Below are 14,512 nucleotides of genomic sequence, written 5' to 3' on the forward strand. Positions count from 1 at the left end.
AGCACCAAACAACTTTTTTTTTTTTTTTTTTTTTTTTGGAGACAGGGTCTCTCTTTGTCACCCGGGCTGGAGCGCAATCACAGCTCACCTCGGCCTTGAACTTCTGGGCTCAAGCTATCTTCCTGCCTCAGACTCCCAAGTAGCTGGAACCACAGGCATGTGCCACCACGCCTAGCTAATTAAAAAAAAAAAAAAATTGTAGAGATAATGGTCTCAGTATGTTGCCCAGACTGGTCTCCAGCGATCCTCCCACATCAGCCTCTTGAGTCGCTGGATTACAAGCATGAGCCACTTTGCCTGGCCCCAGACAACTCTTTGATAGTGAATAAGTGACTTCCCTCTGGGCCCCAATCTTTCTTTCCATCTGTAAAATCAGGGGGTTGAACTAAATGTCCACTGAGGGCCTTTCCAGAGAGAATCCAGCAATCCCGTGATAGCTCACAGTCGTCCAGTGACACGAGCCGAGGCAAGACTGCCTTTGTATGCTGTGGGGAAGAGACTGCTATTTACCCCAAATCTATTTTCTTTTGCTCTTGGTTTCACAACTCGGTATTTCTCAGCTTCCCTTGTAGCTAGGTGTGGCCGTTTTAGCCAAAGATGTCTGAGCAGAAGTCACAAGAAGGTCTGGCTGGGGTTGGGCATGGTGGCTCATGCCTGTAATCCCAGCACTTGGGGAGGCCGAGGCAGGAAGATCACAAGGTCAGGAGATCAAGACCATCCTGGTCAACATGGTGAAACCCCATCTCTACTAAAAATACAAAAATTAGCTGGGCATGGTGGTGGGTGCCTGTAATCCAGCTACTTGGGAGACTGAGGCAGGAGAATTGCTCTAACCAGGGAGTTGGAGGTTGCAGTGAGCCAAGATCATACTACTGTACTCCAGCCTGGCAACCGAGTGAGACACCATCTCAAAAAAAAAAGGAAAGAGAAAAAAAAAAAAAAAAAAAAAAAAAACTCTGGCTGGGGCTGTGAACAGCTGCCCATGATAAAAATGTTTCAGTGTCCAGTTTTGTTTATCAATAACACTAGGAGGAAATGGGAGAAATACATTAGATCAGGTCTAGAATGAAACATGGGCCTTCTAGGCTTATAGTCTGCCCTTTTCGTGTTCCCTCTTCAAACATTCGTTTATTCGGCATATCTTGTCTGTGCTCCTACCATTACCAGGCACTGAAGATTCAGCAGCTCATTGCTACATGGGTCCTCTATTCTGTTGGCATCTCTTTGCCACTATCAAGATGGAAAGTATTGTGGTATTGCTAATTTCCCCTTGCTCATTAATTGCCTGTTTAGACATCAGAACCTCTGAGTTTCAGTCAAAGGGCTGTCTAGACTCGGAACTTTAAGCCTTTTAATTGTGAAAATGACATCACCAGTAAAGGGCCTGGCCTGGTAGACCTTCCCTAAATGTCCATTTTGTTGAGATCTTGACAAACAGGAGGAATGATGTGGGAGGTGGCATAGGTTAGCTTTTTGTCCTTTCAGAGAGATCTAAGCTAGATCATTCATTTAACAAATATCACTGTTGCACTAGGCTTTGAGATATGAGTGTGCAACACGCAGTTTAAGCCTCAAAGGGATGAGGCAAGGTGTAAGAGAAACAGAGCAGCAAACAGGCAGTTGCAACACAGTGTGATAAGTGCTAGGAAGGGAAGCACAGGATGTATTTTAGCCACAAACAAGACGCACTCACCCAGGCTGGTGAGTGGGGGTGGGGGAAGCATCAAGCAAGGCTTCTTGGAGGAAGTAGCATATGACCTGAGACTTGAGGAGACCTAGGCATTAGGTAGATGAAGTATGGGGAAGGAGTGGGGAAGTGTGCATAGTGTCCCACGCATATGGGACAGTTTCTGTAAAAACTCAAAGGCTCAGAGAGGACTGAGACTGATAGTCTGGCTGGAGAGTCATGTACAAGGGGATGGAAGGCTGAGAGATGAGGCTGGCAAGGTAAGATGATGAAGGACTGCTAAAGGGTTGTCACAGAGAACTGTAAGTAGAGGAATCTGGATCCCCAGGACTCTGGCATCTTTTGAGGTTGCATTTTGCCAGGTCCTGGGAGAGGGGATAAGGGGCGAAGATACAGAAAGAAAGGGGAGACAGAGTAAAGAAACAAACTAACAATTACTAAAAATCTATCAGATGTTCATAGCCTGGACAACATGGTGAAACCCATCTCTACAAAAAAATACAAAAATTCGCCAGGTGTGGTAGTGCACGCACGCCTGTAGTCCCAGCTACTTGGGAGGCTGAGGTGAGAGGATCACTTGAGCCCAGGAGGTCGAGGCTGCAGTGAGCTGTGATTATACTGCTGCACTCCAGCCTGGACGACAGAGCGAGACCATGTCTCAAAAAAAAAAAAAAAAAAAAAAAAGTTTGACTGTATTAGTCATCTGGGAAATGCAAATAAAAACCACAGTGCCTACCTCACTAGAAACAAATAGGCAGGGGTTAGAATGGAGATGTGACTCTCGGCCACACGCACACCTTTTCATTACCAGATCTCTCCTAGACTGTCCCTGAGGAGTTTACAACCTACTGAGAAGGAGAGGCTTCATATAGTTTAAAAAGTGAATTGTGATGGGAAGAAGAATCTTAGGCTTAGGGAACTTCCACCTCTGTCTTCCTCTCTTCCTCCCTAACTAATCTGAAGTGTCCATTCTTCTATCCAGAATATTCAGCTAACCAGAAAATGATTTTCCCAAACATCCAGAACATAGATTTTCATAGTCTCAGACCTTTCCATGTGGTGCTCGATGCATTGGAAAAAAAACAGGGCTTTGAGTCAAATATCAAGAAAAAAAAAAAAATCAAGCAAGCTGGAGTCCTGCTTCTATCACTGATCTTGGAAAAGCAGCCTGACCTCTCCTGAGTCTCCATCTCTGAAATGGGAATAATAATAGCTGCTTCCAAAATGGCGACATCCCTGCTCTATCTACCTCAGCCAGATCCTTAATGTTTGAAAAGAGAAAGCAAGGATTCCTTTATTACAGTCAGCACCATTTTCTGAAGTTGCTTTTGTGCATTTATGTAATCACATCACAGGTTATAAGCATATTTTATAATTAAGTCATTGAGAAAGCTCTGCTGTGTTGACCCGGTTATAAATATTTTCTGGCAGCAATAGCAGGGGGGAAATACATATATACTTAACATTATTACTGTCCAAAGAACAATGGTGAGAAAGTAAGGAAAGGGCCTTAGAGCTCTTTGGCCTTTCTCAGTTACCTGTGGGACAGCTGGGGTCTTCTGGCTAGAAATGGAACCCAGACGCAGCAAGGCTTCATGGAAAATGATGCTTCCTAAGAGCCCCTGGGGCAGAGCAATTAGAGAACTAGAAGGGTCAGGAGTTTCATAGAGGAGGAAGCTGGTCCCAGATCCAGCATCACAGAGTCCTCTGGTCAGCTCCTGACACCATAATGCTCCTTGCTTGCCAGGAAGCTACAGAAGAGGTTTTAGGGCACTGAATTAGCCTTTTCCAGTGTGCAAAAGGTGCAAGCTAATTTTACTGGAGGAAAAGAGGGCTGCAGAGGGAAAAGCACCAAATGCAGCAGTCAGTATAGTAGTTCCTTCCATCAATAACCTCCAGACTCATGCCTGGGAGCCCTCTGAAGCCCCAGGATAGAGTGTCTGGCACAGATGAGGTACTCAGGGAATTACATTAATCTGGACAATAAATGTGCATTAGCAGTGAAAAGCTTACTCTAAAGCTGGCTCTGCAAGGAACAGCTGTTGACCTGGGGTCAGGGAGGAAATTACTTTTTCCCTATACACCATACTATTATTCTTGAATTTTGTACCATTGGTTATCAAAAAGGTAAGTAATATTTTTAAAAACTTAAAGCCTCATGTTATTCCCCACTCAGGGAAATTTGCAGGACAATGGAGGAGAGAAGGTGGGTCTTTAGAGTCAAACTAACTTGGGTTTTGACTCCCAGCTAATCCCACTACTTCTTAGCTGTGCATCTGAAAACAAGTTACTTCGCTTTTCAGAGCCTCATACTACTTAACTATAATGGGGAGAATGAGCCTCCATTGCATTGTGATGGAGAGGAAAGTGATAACAGCAACACTTAGGAGATTCACTGTATGCCAGGCACTCTTCTGAATGCTTTCTGGCTGTGTGTGGACTCATTTCATCCTCAGGACAACACTACAAGAGGGATATTACTAGTTTCTTCCTCCCCATTTTACAAATGAGGAAACTGAACCTTAGAGAGACTAAAGAACTTGCTTAAGGTCTCACGGCCAGGCAGGCTGTTTACCTCCCAAGCCCAGCTCTTCCTAACTCCATTCTGCCGCCTTGAACTGTTACATCCTCTCCCTTTCAATTAGGAATTCTTAAAAAATGCACACATTTTCAAGATCCAAAGAAATGTCTTTCTCATAATGGGCTGCTGGGCATGGTGACAGGCTAGGGAGGGCAGTGCTGGTTAGCAAAGCAGGTAAGAGAGAGAGAAAGAGGGAGAAACGTTCAACTCTACTGAAGTTAAGAATTTTACAGTCAGAGAATGTAATTGAATGATAGTATATGTGTAAATTTTGTTTTACACTTTATTATTTTTATTTTATTTATTAATTTATTATTTATTATTATTATTATTATTATTTTTTGAGACGGAGTTTCGCTCTTGTTACCCAGGCTGGAGTGCAATGGCGCGATCTCAGCTCACCGCAACCTCCGCCTCCTGGGTTCAGGCAATTCTCCTGCCTCAGCCTCCTGAGTAGCTGAGATTACAGGCACGCGCCACCATGCCCAGCTAATTTTTTTGTATTTTTAGTAGAGACGGGGTTTCACCATGTTGACCAGGATGGTCTTGATCTCTTGACCTCGTGATCCACCCGCCTCGGCCTCCCAAAGTGCTGGGATTACAGGCTGGAGCCACCGAGCCCGGCCTATTATTATTTTTTAAGACGGTGTTTCACCATGTTGGTCAGGCTGGTCTTGAACTCCCGACCTCAGGTGATCTGCCCACCTTGGCCTCCAAAGTACTTGGATTACAGGCGTGAGCCACCACGTCCAGCCTTATTGTTATTTTTAGAGACAGACTCTTACTCTGTCATCTAGGCTGGAGTGTGGTGGCACAATCATAGCTTGCTGTTACCTTCAACTCCTGGGCTCAAGCAGTCCTCCCACCTCAGCCTCCCAAGTAGCTGGGACTACAGATGCATGCTACTATGCCTGCCTAATTTTTTTAAACAATTTTTTTTTTTTGTAGAGATGGGGGTCTTGCTATTTTGCCCAGAGTGGTCACAAAACTCCTAGCCTGGCTCCCCAAAGTGCTGGGATTACAGATGTGAGCCATTGCAGCAGCCTATTTTTATTTTAAAATGTTTAATTGTATATTAGAGGAGGATTCCATAAGGTCTTCAGGACTTAGGGCCTCCAAAAACAGTAAAAGGATGGAGCAAACTTTTAGGGTTGCCTGCTCCACCTACCTCAAATGGGTCCTGGGCTGAGTCACCTTCTGCTTACATTGCTGACTCTGTGGTCATCCAGAGCAGGTCTTTTTGTGGTTGACGTCCTGATACTAACTTGTCTGTGGTTGTTTACCTATTCTACTTCTAAGATTGAATCAAAAAACAATCGCAGGGCCAGGCAGTGCGGCTCAGGCCTGTAATCCAAGCATTTTGGGAGGCTAGGCCGGGAGGATCACTTGAATCCAGGAGTTTGAGATAAGCCTGGGCAACATAGTGAGTTCCCATCTGGGCAAAATTTTTTTTTTTTTTTTTAATTAGCTTGGTGTGGTGATGCATGTATGTGGTCCCAATTACTTGGGAGGCTGAAGCAAGAGAGAATCTCTTGAGCCGGTTTGAGGCTGCACTCCAGCCTGGGTAATAGAGCAAGATGTCATCTCTTAAAAAAAAAAAAAAAAAAAATCCCAGTGATTTGAATGTTCCAGGTGGTTAGTGTCTCAATTTTACTGCACTCAGAAGAAAAGTTTTTTTCCTGCAGTTCCTTAAAAGAGTTTCAAAGTAAGAAATGAGCCACGGCCAGGTGTGGTGGTCACGCCTGTAATCCTAGCACTTTGGGAGGCCACAGCGGGTGGATCGCCTGAGATCAGGAGGTGGAGACCAGCCTAGCCAACAAGAAGAAACCCCGTCTGTACTAAAAATACAAAAATTTAGCCAGGTTTGGTGGCGGGTGCCTGTAATCCCAGCTACTTGGGAGGCTGAGGTAGGAGAATTGCGCCATTGAGAATTGTGCCACTGAGCTGAGATTGCTCCATTGCACTCCAGCCTGGGCAACAAGAATGAAACTCTGTTTCAAAAACAAAACAAACAACAAAAAAAGAAATGAGCCTGAATAGGCAAGGGGTAAGGACACTTATTTTCCTTTGACTGAATTGAAGATTCTTCCTGCCCGTGTCCCAGAATGGTTCATTTCCTTCCCATTTCCCCTGTGCTTGATCACTACCCCTCCTACTCTAGGACCCTTGGTGTTTCCTTTAGGTCTTTCCTTGCCCCTCAGAATTAGGCCACTTGCCCTTCTGAGACCCTCCATAGGCCTTGGAGAAGCCTTAGGCTCAGTCTGTGCTCAGAGCGCTCCCAACACTGGGACCATCTCTCCTCTTCCTGCCCTCTCAAGTGTCCAGCCTGGCAATGGGCCTTGGCCAAAGAAGAGATAAACCATGTGAAGACCTCTTCCCTGCCTCCACTACCAGTGTTCGCAAGCTTGCATCAGCTCTTCCTGCCTGTCATGCTAGATCGATAAGCAGCTTTCAGCAGCTCCTTCCTGCCTCCAGAAGCAAGCCCAGACCTCTCCCTGGCATCTGGGCTCTCCTCCATTTGACCTGCCAGCCTTGCCTCTCTCCACACCCCCACACGGGCCTGACTGTGGAGCAGATCCTGAATGCCGTCACCCTGGCTCCTGGCTTGAGCTGTTTCCTCTGCCTGTTTCTCTCCAGCCTGGGGAATTTGACCCATCCACCAAGGCCTAGCACAAAGCCCATCTCTAGAAAAATTCTTCCCAGCACTTACCTCATTCATGTTCTTGCTGCTTTCTTTCCCTCCTTCCCTTCTCTCTTCCTCCCTTCTTTCCTCTCTCTGTCTCTGCTTCTCTCTCCGTTTCTCTGTCTGAATGTGCATTGATCTCTCTCCTCAGCCACATTCCCACAGGACTCCCCTTGTACCTCTGAGATAGCACTTACTTCAGGTTGCTTTGGAATAGAGTGCTTCATGCTCACACCACCTCCCAGGCTAGACATTGTGCTCCTAGAATTCAAGAGCTACCCATTCTTCATTCATCTGCATATTGGTCATCTGCTGGCCCCACCCAGGATTTTGTACCTGGAATAGGTTCTTAATAAATGTTTGGCACTTGATACAGTGACTCGATGGGCAGAGCCTTGGCTTTAGCAATGGGCAGCACACCTTCTAGGTTCAAAACTTATGGGGGTTAAAATAGTGCCTACTCCATAGAGTGGTGAGAGATGAATGAGAATTCCACATGAGTAGAACATGTAATGTAACACTTAGCACTCCAAACTAGGCATGAGTCACCAGCTTCACCCTACAAATACTTTCAGAGATTTATTTTGCCCTGGATCCTCTGAAGTGAGTACGAGGGAGAAGTTTACTAGAATATTTATGTTGAAAGACAAAGGTGACCTCGATACAGCCTGGACCTGGTTACAGAAAGGATGGATAAGTCTGAACGGATTCTAAAGAAATTGAGGGCACAAAGCTGGCAGCCCAGGCCCTTATAAAAGGTGGGGCCTCAGCTGGGAGCGGTGGCTCATGCCTGTAATCTCAGCACTTTGAGAGGCCGAGGTGGGCAGATCACGAGGTCAGGAGATAGAGACCATCCTGGCCAACACGGTGAAACCCCATCTCTAGTAAAAATACAAAAATTAGCTGGGGTATGCTGTATAGTCCCAGCTACTCAGGAGGCTGAGGCAGGAAAAGCGCTTGAACCCGGGAGGCAGAGGTTGCAGTGAGCTGAGATTGCACCACTGCACTCCTGCCTGGTGACAGAGCAAGACTCTGTCTCCAAAAATGATAAGAAATAAATAAATAAAAAGGCAGGGCCTCTCTTCCCAACTAAAGAAATTACACACTATCTAGGAAATCAGGTCCTTTATTCTCCTTATGCTAAAGATGAACACCTATCAGAGCCCCTCCGCAAAGCCATCTTCATACTTTAATGTGAGTCTGAATAATTGGAGAACAGGAAAGGCAGTTTGGAGCATAGAGAAAGGGAATTTTTAAAGGAACTTGGCCATTGTGCCTGTGGCACTGAGGGTGAGGGGAACAGAGGCCAGGAGGGCAGGACTCCAGAAAGCCAGGGAGCTCCTCTTGTCATTGAGACACACACTCCGGCCAAGCCGACTTCTCCCTTTTCCTTGGATTCCAGGAGCAGCCGTCCTGGGCGGGGGCAGTGGGTGATGTATAGTTGGGAGAGAAGGGTGGGTAGGAGCAAAGCAGTATCCTCTCTTCGTCTCGCCACAGTGGTTCTCAGCGTATGTTCTTAAGTGAGTGTTTTGATATATTTCAGCATCTGAGAATGTTGGCAGACCACCAGCTTTTCTCAGGGCCAAGCTCCCTTGAATAAGTTGATGTACTTCTGCACACCATCCCCACAGGCCTGTCCACCATCTAGGTTCCCGTGATGGGGTGGTGGTGTGGGATTGAGTTTGGGGTGGGGGGATTGATGCTGGGGACGGAGCAGTTGCTGTGGAAGATTTGAGTCCTGTGTGGCAGCCTTTCCCTTGGAGACAAGATCCTGGACTAGGTTCTTGGTACATGAATGACTTTTGGAGAACATCTAGTCCAATCCACCCTTTTGCAGATGAGGAAACTGAGACCTAAAGAGCCCAAGCCAGGAGGAAAACCCAAATCTCATCATCCCAGTCCAGGGTTTTTGTCCTGTTTCTCTCAGACAATCCCATAAATAAATTTTGCTGTTTGTGATATGATGCAGGTGTCACAACAAGGTGGAAAAGGACAAATGTGGATTTGACTAGGAAGTGGGAGTTCTACTTGCTCAATCTCAAATCGGAGCCACAACTTGCTCCTTGCCTGACTTGTAGCTTCTCATCCTATGGTGTGGGGAAGGGTGGGCAGAGGGAGGATTGGTGCAAACAGCGTCTAGATTTCCACTCTGATAGACTCTTGGGGTGGAGTTGGAAAGGTCGAAGGTGAGGTGTGAGAGTTTTGACTGGCTGGATCTGCTCTTTCAAGTGCTATGCAGGTAGGCAGGCATTCTCTCCCTCCTTCCCTAAAAGATCTGCAGCCTCTATAGGATCAAAGGAGGCTGGTGTGCAATAAGAATGCCACTGAGAGGTGGTGCCCAGCACCCATCCAGGAAAAGGAACAGACAGAGTGAATAACTGATGATGGTAACTCATATGAGTTTTTTTGTTTTTGTTTTTTTTGAGACGGAGTTTCGCTCTTGTTACCCAGGCTGGAGTGCAATGGCGAGATCTCGGCTCACCGCAACCTCCGCTTCCCGGGTTCAGGCAATTCTCCTGCCTCAGCCTCCTGAGTATTACAGGCATGCGCCACCATGCCCGGCTAATTTTTTGTATTTTTAGTAGAGATGGGGTTTCACTATGTTGACCAGGATGGTCTCGATCTCTTGACCTCGTGATCCACCCGCCTTGGCCTCCCAAAGTGCTGGGATTACAGGGTTTTTGTTTTTGTTTTTAAAAGCAGAAGTAAGCAAAGCTGGCATGGGTATGACCAGTAGAAAGGCTAAGAGAAGTGGGATGTAGAAAGGATTGATGTAACTCTCAGGGGAAATTCATTCAGTCAGTCAAGAGCTCTTTTACTGAACATTTACTCTGTACCAGGTTCAGTTGTCAGCACTGAAGAAATCATACCAAGAAGGGTGCAGAGACCCGTGCAAGTGACCCAGGAAGAGGAAAACTCCCTCATGGGCAGACTCCCAGTTAAATGGAAAGCAGAGTTAAAGGAGGACTGTGGGAAGAATGAGATTTTGAAAAATCCATCAGCAATTTTGGGACAATAACTTCTGCACAGATGATTTTTTTTTTTTTTAACCTGAGAGAAAGGAGGCAGAGGGAGACACAAGTTGAGAGCTACTTTGGCACTCTGAGGACCAAACTAAAGTGTTTGCGCCGCATGCTGGGTAATTCACTCGCTCAGCAAGCACTGTCTGAGCACCTGTGTTTCTCTGGCCCCACCAGCCTCCCTGCTGTTTCTTGCCCTTATCAGGCATACTTCCCTACTCTGCCTTTAATTTACAGTGGCACTATCATATCATAGCTCATTGTAACCTTGAACTCCTGGGCCCAAGCAATTCTCCCACTCAGCCTCCCCAGAAGCTGGGACTACAGGCCTGCGCCACCAAGCCAGGCTAATTTTTTTTTCTCTTTTGGTATAGGCGGGGTCTTGCTATGTTACTTAGGAGGTCACTAACTCCTGGGCTCAAACCATCCTCCCAATTTAGCCTCCCAAAGTGCTGGGATTAGAAATATGAGCCACCACACCCATCCAAAGTTCCCTTTCTAAATTTTTTTGAAGGCTTCCCCCCAGTCAGCAGCACCACCATCTCAGGTTATTTTCTGTTGCTGTAACATATACCACAGATTGGGTAATACATAAAGAAAAGAAATTTATTTCTTACAGTTCTGGAGGCTGTAAAGTCCACATCTTGTGAGGGCCTTTTGCTGGTGGGGACTCTCTGAAGAGTGGTACAGGGCACCTTGAGGTGAGCGGACTGGACTGAGTGTGCTAGCTCAATTCTCTCATCCTCATCTTAAAAAGCCACTAGTCCCATTCCTGCAGCAACCCATTAGTCCATCAACCCATGAATTCATGAATGGATTTATCCATTTATGAGGGCAGAGCTCTCAGGACCCAATCACCTCTTAAAGGCCTCAACTCTGAATATTGCTACACTGGGGATTAAACTTCAACATAAGTTTTGGAGGGGACAGATATTCAAGCCATATTTAGCAAACACATAAATGAGCTGAAATTGTGGTGACAAGAGGAGGCACGTCACCCTGGAAAGGACCCTGTTTCATTGTTCTTTGTTTTTATTTTTTATCACGATTGTTTTTTAGCGATGAGTTCTCTCCATGTTCCCCAGGCTGGCCTTGAACTCTTAGCCTCAGGTGATCCTCCTGCCTCAGCCTCCAAAAGTGCTGGAATTGCAAGTGTGAGCCACCAAGTCCAGTTTAGCTCATTCATCATCGTACCCCAGTGCTAGGCACATGGTAAGCATTGAGGAAATGTTGAATGAATGAATATTATTTTCAAGCAATGAGGAAACCCATTTTTAAAATAGTAAATGTTATTATCGCAACTTTGTAAAAAGCGTATTTTAAAGTGTTTTTAAAATCCACTAATAAACACCAACAGTAAGCCGGATATGGTAGTATGTCCATAATCCCAACTACTCAGGAAGCTGAGGTGAGAAGGATCACTTCAGCTTAGGAGTTCGAGGCTGCAGTGAGCTGTGATTGTGCCACTGCACCCCAGCTTGGGCAACAAAGCAATACCTCTCTTTTAAAAAAATTGTAAAAGGGAATACCAATAGCAGTTGAATGGTGGAGTTCTGGGAGATTTTTCTTTCTTTCTTTCTTTCTTTCTTTTTTTTGTTTGTTTTTGTTTGTTTGTTTGTTTTTGACACAGAGTCTCACTGTCACCCCGGCTAGAGTGTAGTGGTTCGATCTCTGCTCGCTGCAACCTTCGCCACCTGGGCTCAAGCACACCTCAACCTCTCTAGTAGGTGGGATTACAGGCACACACCACCACACCCAACTAATTTTTCTATTTTTAGTAGAGTTGGGGTTTTGCCATGTGGGCCAGGCTGGTCTCAAACTCCTGACCTCAAGTGATCCACCCGCCTCAGCCTCCCAAAGTGCTGAGATTACAGGCATGAGCTACCATGCCTGGCCTTTTTCTTTCTTTTCTATATTTTTCCCATTTTGTGTACTATAGCGACATTTTTAATAATGAATAAAGTACGTTTTAGTCCCCTCCACACCTTCCTTTCTCCCAAAAAAGGAATTGTGAGAATTACAATTTACAACCTAATCTTTTAAAAGTCTTGTGCAATATAAAGCGTAAACAATGAAGACTGAGAAAACATGACCTGAACTTTATAATGCAGTGAAATAAAGTTTACCAGGCTCTGACGTGTCTGACGGTATGCAGGAGGACTGTGTAGCTGGGCATAACCAACAGTTCTCATACAACACTTTGATGAGTATTACCTGAAACTGCCGAACTGGCCTCTGTCAGATGCTCGGGGAGGGGAGGCAGGAACGGGATGAGGTGTGTGTGGCTCTGTTGGCCTCTGAAGACCCCTGGATCCAAAACCCAGGGATGCCACTTTGCTGGCAGAAAAGGCCAGGACCTGGGGGTACTGAGGACCTCCGAGTGACAGATGTGCAGCCTCCAAGTGGGGCTGGTGCTGCTTGGGCTTCACAAAGCAGCTTTTCATCACAACAGGAATGGCACAGACACCCCAAACTCTCCTTTCCTTCCCTTCCCAGCCTTCTGGATATGGAGAGGTCATAAGGATACTGCCTGAAATGTCATCAATAAAAACGTGCTGGGGCAGCAGAACAATTGCCTTTGAGAGAGCTAGAGGAGACAATATTCGTTCACGTAACAAATGTTTATTGAGAATCTACTACATCCCACGCATAAGGAAAGTCCTGTGCATACATATCACCTCCCTGCCTCAGCCTGGTGAAGATGGTATGACACCCACTATACAGATAATGAAACTGGCTGGGAAAGGTTAAGTTAGTGACCCTGAGTTACACATTTAAGTAAGTGGTGGTAGTGGGAAGGGAGGTGGAAAGGGAGGGAGGGACTCAAACACAGCCCCATCAGAGGTGGAAAGCCTCTCTTCCCACACTGTGCATTGCAGCATAGTAGCGGTTTCCAGGCTTCATGCTCACAGCCTTTGTGAACATCAGTAGCTACTCGGGGTCTCAGTCTCCTTGTTCATAAAAAGAAAGTGCTTGAAAGGCTCACACCTGTAATCCTAGCACTTTGGGAGGCAGAGGCAGGCGGATCACTTGAGGTCAGGAGTTCGAGACCAGCCTGCCCAACAGGACGAAACCCCCTCTCTATTAAAGATACAAAAATTAAAAGGCTGGGTGCAGTGGCTCATGCCTGTAATCCCAGCACTTTGGGAAGCTGAGGCGGGTGTGTCACCTGAGGTCAGGAGTTTGAGACCAGCCTGACCAACATCGAGAAACGTACTAAAAACACAAAAATTAGCAGGATGTGGTGGTGCATGCCTGTAATCCCAGCTACTCGAGAGGCCGAGGCAGGAAAATCACTTGAACCCAGAGGCAGAGGTTGCAGTGAGCCGAGATCACGCCACTGCACTCTAGCCTGGGCAATAAGAGTGAAACTCCGTCTAAAAAAAAAAAAAAAAAAAAAAAAAAAATTAGCCAGGCATGGTGGTGGGCACCTGTAATCCCAGCTACTTGGGAGGCTGAGGTAGGAGAACAGCTTGAACCCCGGAGGCAGAGATTGCAGTGAGCCGAGATTGCACAACTGTACTCCAGCCTGGGCGACAGAGCAAGACTCTGTCTCAAAAATAATAATAAAGTGCTTGAGAAATAACGTTTCCCAAGTGTCCCAGGGCTGGGGTCTTTGTCGCAGTGTTTCCCCTTCTTGCCCTTTTCCCCCTCTGTGACTCCTTTTCGATGATCTTCTTTTTGCCTTTGTAAAAGTTCTGCCGAACAAATTCTCCCCAGCCGCTGGCTCAGAGCTCCCCTGGGGACTCTGGTCTCTCCCTGGCTCGCCCCCTAGGGGACATAGGTGGTGCTGTGGGAGCCAGGGCTTCCAGTGAGGTCCCTGCAATTATCAGACCAAGTCAACGTAATCACAGGTTTGAAGTCAACTTCAATTACTGCTTTACCTTTTAAAAAACCATGGATCTAGAGAACATTCTCACAGCCCTGCCCTCATACACCAGGGCGATGCTGCTGGAACATTTAATGACGGGGAGTAATTTGTAGCCTGAAGACCTACTGGTTCTATGAGTCATATTTAAAAACTGGATTGTATGTTTATTTCCTATACTTCAGTTTCTTTTAGGGCCTGTGAGACTACTGATTCATCCAGTGCTGATTTTTGCAGGGATGCCAAACTGTGATTATAAAACAATATATTTGGCCGGGCATGGTGGCTCCCGCCTATAATCCCAGCACTTTGGGAGGTCAAGGCGGGCAGATCACCTGAGGTCGGAAGTTCAAGACCAACCTGACCAACATGGAGAAACCCTGTCTCTACTAAAAATACAAAATTAACAGGGCACGGTGGCACATAACTGTAATCCCAGCTACTCAGGAGGCTGAGGCAGGAGAAAACCTTGAACCCAGGCAAAGGTTGTAGTGATTCAAGATTGTATCATTGCACTCCAGCCTGGGCAACAAGAGCGAAACTCTGTCTCAAAAAAAATTTTATATATATAATTTGTACATATTATATATATATATAATTTATCTCTACTTGGTTATTTTTATTAAAATAATCAATTTTTGTTAGATAATATATGCATGTGGCACAATATTCA

At 46.0% G+C, this 14,512-nt stretch overlaps 1 protein-coding gene across 1 annotated transcript in view; it reads right to left on the reverse strand.

The window, feature by feature from the left end:
• USP3 (ubiquitin specific peptidase 3) overlaps window positions 1–14,512 on the reverse strand; it is a 174,366-nt gene that overhangs the window by 88,271 nt on the left and 71,583 nt on the right. The gene's annotated exons all lie outside the window — the stretch shown is intronic.

This window comes from Saimiri boliviensis, chromosome 2 (assembly GCF_048565385.1).
Source record: "Saimiri boliviensis isolate mSaiBol1 chromosome 2, mSaiBol1.pri, whole genome shotgun sequence".
Classification (NCBI taxonomy): domain Eukaryota; kingdom Metazoa; phylum Chordata; class Mammalia; order Primates; family Cebidae; genus Saimiri; species Saimiri boliviensis.